Consider the following 8,453-nt stretch of genomic DNA (forward strand, 5'->3'; position numbering starts at 1 on the left):
AAATTAACAGCAAATTAGTTAGAAAATCAGGCAGCAATTTTAGTGACTTAATCAGCGGCAGCGGCCAACAGAGGGGAAAACAGGGGAAAAGGAGAGGGGAGCTAAGCGGTGGCAGGGAGAAACGTCACATGTTGACAGCGGGGCAACCTTGGAGGCTCCCCCAAAGCGCATTACTCAAGGGTCTCCGTCTCTCCAGCATCAACTCGGTGTCCAGGTCCAGGTCCAGGTCCCGGCTCATGCATAATGCAAGGCCCTGTCTCTGACTGGGGCGGCTCTGATGGTGGCCCAGCGACGGCGTTGCATTTTCAACAAATTAATTATTGGCAAAGAGGTGGAACAAGTCAGTTAGTCGGCTGACTGCAAATGAGTAACAGAACAAGGGTCCAGTCCATCCGTACTCGTACCCTTGAAAAATTTCCAGTAGGTTTTCGGTACAATCAAAGGAAATCTTGAAGAACAATCTAAGCAACAACAACTAAAATTAAAGCATTTCGAACCAGAATATTTTCTTAGTTAATTAACCAATCGAACACTTGTAAAAGGCCTTTATCAGCACTAAAACTTTACTAAAGAAATGTATTTAAAGGTATTCTGATTCAGCTTTGGATTTTTCGATTAATTAAGCATCCACCCGCTGTCGAGATAAATGAATACAGAGTGAATGCGAATTGAATGCAATCAAAATGTTGACAAAATACTTCGATTCGCTTTCATCTGTTCATCTATCCGGATGGAGTCAACCGTGGATGTTCCCTCGACAATCGATCAACAATTTGCGGCCCTGCCACCAGCCACCAGCTACCAGCCACCCTTCCTTTTTCACCAACACCAGCAACATATTTTTGGTACAACATTTTTGCCCCACACTCACACTTCATCAACGCGAAATGATTGGCATGCCATCGTCAACCGGCAGAAGCAGCAACAGAAGAGGCAACATCACCACCAGAGGCATCAGAAAGGACAACAGCAAAACAACAATAAATGCGGCAACGTTGGCGGCGACAGACAACGACATGTGTAAAGGAATCGTTTAAAATAAATGACAGCGGCGCCCCCCCCCCCACACTCCCCCAACTCCCTCCATCCTCCCCCTGAATACATAATTACCCACAGAGCAGGGCACACGGCAGATCACAATAATCAATACGGTCAGGCGGATGGGACAGGTAGCATACGCGAGGTAGGGCGAGGAGTGTGGCCGAGTTTTTGTTTTGTTCTTGCCCCGCTGCCTCTGCTAGTTGGTGCCACTGGACGTCTGAGGCACTGATCGCTGTGTCCAGGGTGTGCGTGCGTGTGGTCCAGCTCCGGGTTTTTACATGTTTTCGGTGGCTTTGGCTTCGTTTGAACTTGGGCGCCGCTCAGGGGCAAGCACTCAGTACTCAGTCCTCTGCCATCCATCTCCGTCCAGCCTAGATCATTTGTTTACACGCATCCACAAATGGAGCAACTAGGGATGGATTCTCAGATGCGGATAACACATACATATACCATATTTATTTCCAGTACGTTAAACCCGACCATTAACTATTTCATGATTTCGTGCCATGAAACTTCCCAAAGTCTTGACACAAGTAATCTTCATCATTTGCGATCCTTAAGCACTTCAACCCAGCCCTAGAACACAGAATTATCATGGCAGACCAACCAAGCCTTAGCCTGGAAAAAAGATGCACTCAAGTTTTTAGCACATTACAACACCTTTCGAACGAAAACTTTGCCGGGGGCAGCAGCAAAGGCAGAGGCCAAACAACATCTGGGTCTTGGACCAGGACAAACACTCCTCTCCACTGCGTGCCCCACCTGTCCGTGGCTCCAGTGGATTGACAGATAGCTGGGGCGTGGCTTTTGTAAAATCAAAAACTTTAAAACTTCCTTTCATCCCCGACTGAGGATAAGCTCAGTGAAAATTGTCAACTTGGCACGCATTTTATTAAATGAAAGAATTTTCCTTAGCTACAGTCAGGAGCTGATACATGGCGAGGGGTGGGGGGGTGCTTGGGGGAAAGTCAAGAGCTATCCATGCTGCTCCTTCTGCCGTCAAAGTTACGCAAAACAAAATCGGAAAAGGCCATCGCCGTCCCATCTCATACACACACACACGAATACACAGAAAGAGCAGACAAAGATGGCATGGGGCATGGGCCATGGGGCATGGGCATCTTCTCCTTGCCAGCGACAAAGTGAAAATTTTTTAATTGCATTTTTGCCAACTGTCGCAGCGGATTATTGGCAAGCAATTCATTCCGTTGGAAATTGCAGCGGAAAATCTTTACGTCCCGCCAACACAGAAGTTGCATTAGGCTCTGTCTCAGTCTCAGTCTCTGCCACTGTCTCTGCTTCGCTGAAGAAGAGGAAACCTTTCATTAAAAATTTTTCATTTGCTTGTTGAGCGGAGCGAGCCATTGTATTCGGGAAATAGGAGAAATAAAAAGAGATATCCGTATTCTGTGAAAGCAAAGGAATATTGCTACTTATGCTAATGATGAATCGACATGAAAGTCGCACAATGCAAGAAGGTAAAGGATAAAGGTGATTGCGCTAAAATTCTTGCGAATCTTTTCTCTTGGAAAATACGAGAAATTTTTCTAATTAAGATGCTTAGTGCAATATCACAGCATCTGGACGTCCATTCATTGATTTGCTCCAAAGGATGGATGAGCAATCTTGAGCAGGAAAAATCAGCATACTTTAACAAATGCTTAGATTGCTTTAGTTGCTCGTGATCAAGCGAAGCGAGTGAGCCGGTGGTTGGCGTATATTCATGGCTGTGCATGGGGCTTGCCGCCTAGCTATTTATTATTATTTATTTCTTTTATATTATGACTTGATTATGGAAAATGATAGTTGCATGTGGGATTCTATTTTTTCTTGCTTGTATATATGTATATTTAAATTTAACACACAAACACACACCCAAAATCAATACGAATTACAATTTAGGTCGTTTTTTTTCTCTCAGGATTTTGTTCAACTTGTTTGCCGTTTTTATTTTTTCTTACGTTTTTTCTTAAACATTTCGGCCGGCCGCTTGTCATGCGATGAAAGAGCTTTCGATGGCCGAGTGTGTATGTGCGTATGTGTGTGTCCGAGCTGTTATGCGTCGCCACCCAGAAGCTCAAGTTTATAAGAGCCACCACCATCTACCATCTACCATCTCATCATCATCGGTAGCATCATCCTTATTCAGAGTCCCAGGAAACTTCGTCGATAAGTTGTTGCTGCCACGCAACCAGCACGACAACAACAACAGCAGCAACTACACCAAGAACTGCTACAAAAAAAAGGGGCAACCTTTGTCATGACCACGTTCATCATCATCATCCTCATGCTCATCATCATCAGCAGCAGCATCAGCAGCAACAACAACCTGGGGGCACGATGATCATGATCGATGCGAATGTTGGCAATAGGCACAGCGCCCCAAAGGCAAACGGCGTCTGCGTTTGATTTGTTTGCTGCCGAGATTCTGCTGCTGCTTGACCATTAAAAGTACAATGACCAGAGAAAAATAACGTTATTAAGCCATCCAAGCAGGCACCAGCAACCAATGAAAGCTAAACCCTATAACAACAACAACAACAACAACAACAACAAAAATACATAACCCTACGGAATCGGAATCGGAATCGGAATCAAAACAAAGTGACCAAGAATTGGACCCAAAACACACACACGCAATCCCGGGGACATGGGGATACTAGTATTGTATATGAGTACTGATGCCCATCAATCCTCAGAGAAGCCAAAGGGTATGTTGAATTCGCTGACACTGATACTAACGAAACTAACTGCCAACGAAATTAATGACATGAGTGATTAAGCATTTTGTATAATGATCGTTGGACAAGATGATAGATTTACGAGAAGCTTGCTGTGTTCTGTATTTCAGAGAACCTTTTTCGCTCTTTGTAACCTCTTTGTAACTAGTCGCGGGTAGAGGGTAACTACCCTTCGAACACATTACCTTGAACTGCTTTACTTTTATTTTTTATACTTTTGCTCCACTTGGCATTCAGGCACGATCGAAAGCGAAAACGCTGGGGGTCCGGTCCGCGCCTTGCGTAAACAAACCAGAAGCAAAAGGAGCGGAGCTTCACATCCAATCCGAAGCCACAAAATACGTATTTCCGATTCATGGTCTTTTGATTTTATGTTTTATGTGGTTTTATTTCGCTTTTGCCTAACTGTTTATCACATGAGAGCTTCAACTAATTGGCTGGGGTCCGTCCTGCTTTTTGAGTTGGGTTTCAGTCTTCTCTTAGAACCTTTTATTAAAAGCAAGAAACAAATTGTGTGTGTTTTCTGGAAATTGGCGGTAAATATCGGATTAGCAATTGCAATGCTTTTGAAAATATAAATTCTAGGAAAAGAAATGTGATTACAATTTTGAAATTGAAACTTCTACGAACATTCTTGAAATGTGGAACCTCAAATGTTGAAACTTCATCCTTGACTACCAAGCTCTAGAGTTTTCCCAAGGCATTTCTCTATTATCCTCTTTTGCTGAACGCATCGCTGTGGACTCAGGCGAGTTTCCATTGAATTTCCAGCTTGGTAATTGCAGGCAGTCAACTGCAAAACGGCTAAATTGGTTGGCCCGATGTACCCTTTGTCTCTGGCTTAAAATTGATTGAAATTATCAGCTCTGGTTTCTGGCATGTCGCTCTCTATCTGCTCCTGCCCCAGCCCCAGCCTCAGTCTCTTTCTGATGCCAGTGTGTGCGACATTTAATGGGTTAAACGAGGCAATGTGTCGTCGTTGTCGACATTTGCCAGAAAGGCTGTTACTTAATTGGATTGGATTTAAGCTACAAAATTACAGACAACATGGCTCACAATAACAATAAAGTTGTAGTTAAATTGCTCTGTACGTATACGTGTGATTGTCACTGGGTCCCTGGTCTCTGTGTTGAAATGATTGCCTCAAATCTGCGGCAGCTGCTCTTATCGCACATCGAGGCAGGCCCCGCATAGATATGCGGCATTCCGGCCTGTCAGAAATCAGACAAAGGATCCTTGACACGACACTACTGCTGCTGCTGCAGCACATTGTAATTAGCCATGGCAGCAAATCCTGGCAACCCGTTACCCAAAATGTCAAAAATTAAACGCTTCGCCAGCAAAAAATAAAAGGACATGCGAATTAGTAGCGGGAGCGGGAGCGGAAGCGGAGAGCTGCAAAACACAAATGACAGAAAACCACAAGCCAAAATGCTAACAAAATGGCGATAGGACAGTAGTATGTTATGGGCTATATTTCGGACAGGAAAAGCTGATTACAAATTGTGTGAAGAGTACTTAAATGTACCAGAATGTACTGGTGTCTAGTTCCTTCAGATCACACCCACAACACCTGAACGCAAATAAATACAAATATACGCACGAGAGTATGCGGAAATTTGTGAATAAAAGCTAACATAAATCTGTGTATTCCAAGAATTTGCATACACATACGATATACATTTGCTTATAAATTCGAGCCCATTCGGGATGCAATTAATCAGAGAGCTCTGCGCACAACCGACTAACCGCAGTGTATCTCCAAAGGTTAATGGTTTCCGTACGAAAATGCTCCATTTCTGACATTCCTGCCAGTCAAAATGCACAACTAATGCTTCTGGAAGCAAGCTGGGAATTTCTGACATGCCTTTTACATCTCTAACATGGTTCTTCGGCCCGACTTGAGGTCGGGGCCTGCCAGCAGCTAACTGGCAAAAAGGAGCAACTCTGAAGGAACTCTGAAGGAACAGCAGTTCTGTTGATGCTGCCAGGCAACATGTTGGCAGCCACTTCTTCTGTCTGTCTGTCTGTCTTTCAGATACTCCTCTTGTATATAATAATATATACATTTATACATATATATTTATGGTATACGAGTACATACGCCTAACTGGGTATCGTGCTTTGTTTCGTTGGGTTTTTGTTTTTCTTTCGCTATGGCAACATATTTCACTGCATAATTTCCTAGTTGATGTGACTCCCTTCCCCATCTACCTCTTTTCAACGCATGCAAATGACAAAAACAGAAACTAGGAGTGGCGGTTAGTGATGGGAAGGGGAGAGTAGAGCCAGCAGGCAAACACTAAAAAAGTTGACAAGGGGCAGGCCGCAACAAACATCTAACTGACAGTTGTCTTTGTCTCCTAGTATCCATGGAATACAACAAAAGGTATATGGACTATGGTACACTAGCGTGAATGAGAGATATCTAGAGATAGCTCGATACTACGAAAGGAAGAAATCCCCTCTATCTTCTATTTACTTTGGAAATATAGGATCTCTTCCACTAATCTTTCCAACATAAGTGCTCGATATGGGTATAATTTCCTGTATACGATGCACAGGTATTTAACCCAGAGAAGAGCACTCCGCCATCTCTCTTAATCTCTGTGCCGTAAACAGAAAAGAATATCATGCTCTTTTATGGTTCAAAGCTCTTAAGAAGATCATTCAGCAGTGCCCATATAACCATTTTAGTATCTTCTCTGAAATAACTCAATAAAGATACTCCTTTCGCTATAATATTTGCCTGTTAGGATTTTTTACACCATAGTCAATAGTCTAGACGCCCTTAAATAAATTCCTTTGGTAGCCATTTTTCTGCCGTTCTCTTGGCTTGTTATCATTTTTTAATAACATTGTTGCGCACAGTGGTGAAATTTGCATAAAGCACACAGCAGGACACTGACGGGACGACAAACGATGGAGAAAGCAGACGGGAAGTACAGCGGAGACAGCGCGTACAACATGTGGTATGAGTAATTTCTTGCTTAAGCACAATACAATGACACGAGCGTGCTTTATGGGTCTATGTCTATGTGCGTGTTTGTGTGTGTGTGAGTCTTGACTGGATGAAATAAAACAATTTTCATACAAATTCCGTGCATTTGCATAAATTTCATGCACTCCGGACGTGGCGATGTCGTCATTCTCATATACTTAGCAAAGTGCAATGCAACACGAATCTCTCATGGAGGATGGGGCCGGTCCTAACGAAGGCATCAGAGCATGACAATTCACTGACGTGAAGAGTGTGGTGTCCCCATCTACTACCGCTGCCGCTGCTGCTGTCCCTGGCCCACTCTATCATACCATTTACCCCCACTGCCATCGGAACAGGCGGTGTGTTGGGAAAGTTTTGCGGCAAACTTTTTTGTCGCTTTGGCAATAATCATAAAATTTCACTGCATATGAAACAAAAAACCATAAAAACTATACAAGAACGGGAGAAAAGAGAACAAGGAGAAACGTGATTGCAACATAAAAGCGTCATTTACATGCCGTTGTCGTTGTCGTTCAACTTGCATCACTCTCCTGGCATCCGCTGCAGGTCCTGCGGCCCTATCGCAGTGTCTCTGGTCCATTTACGCATGCGCCGGAAACTTTTCCGTTTGCCATTTGCCGCCTCAATAGTTACCGGCTCCACGCTCTCCGGCCCCTCTTGCCCCTCTTGCCCGACGGCTTTATTGAGGTTTTGTTTAAGCTTTTAGAGTAGTTTTCTGTCTCTTTTTATCATAGAGAGGGTTCTTTAATGGGGTGTGTGTGGGTGTGGGTGTGGGTAGGGCAACGGGACCCCTTAGCCAAAAAAAACTTTTTCGGTTCTATGTGTTGGCCGGCAGCATTTTTGCAATTAGGCAACAGTTCTGTATATTTCCTTTCTACTTTTTGTTTCAGTTTGCCAAATGCAATGGAACTTTTCATTTTCGGCCACAGTTGCAGAGTTTTCATTGCTAACAGCATTCGACAGACACCACACTGACTCCCACAAACACTCGCACATCGCACATTGCACACTGCTGTGAACAGTGCACAGAAATTGGTGCGTAATTGAGACTGACTGTACAGTGGATTGGCGGAGGAGGGGGTGCTGAGCCGTGGCGAAGTGCTTGTCGGAAAATTTTGAAGAGTATTAAATTATAATTGCGACGGATAGCTATGTGAGAAAAAACAAAAATGTTTAATTGGATGTGTATTTTTTTTTTTGCATATTGGTAGCAGTATCCACATTGAGTGGGCTGAGCCTGGGGCTACCTTTTATGGTCTGCTTCATCCGGCACCCATGAAACCTAAGCGACAGGTTCGACCATGTTGAGTTGTGCGCCCCAAAGAGAATGGAAAATATAGGGCTGCGAATTTCCTTTAATTTAATTTAATTTAATTTGAAATTTGAAATTTCTTCCAGTACGAGTCTATTTCATTCCATGCGTATCTAATTGCTTGTTAAACTTGTGTTTGTTGGCACTTCACTCCATTTAACACCAGGCAGGCAAACCTTGTACGATTCGTCCTACATTATGGAACGCATTTGTTTGGCAAATAACATGAGACAAGCAAAAACAAGTCGTGGCCAAAAGCCCAGGCATAAAGATAAGCTAAGACGCTCTTATCGCCCACAGATGAAGGCAAGAAAAATGGCAAATAATCTGAGCGGGAAAACACAAACATAGCCTC

This window comes from Drosophila pseudoobscura, chromosome 3 (genome assembly GCF_009870125.1).
Source record: "Drosophila pseudoobscura strain MV-25-SWS-2005 chromosome 3, UCI_Dpse_MV25, whole genome shotgun sequence".
Lineage (NCBI taxonomy): Eukaryota > Metazoa > Arthropoda > Insecta > Diptera > Drosophilidae > Drosophila > Drosophila pseudoobscura.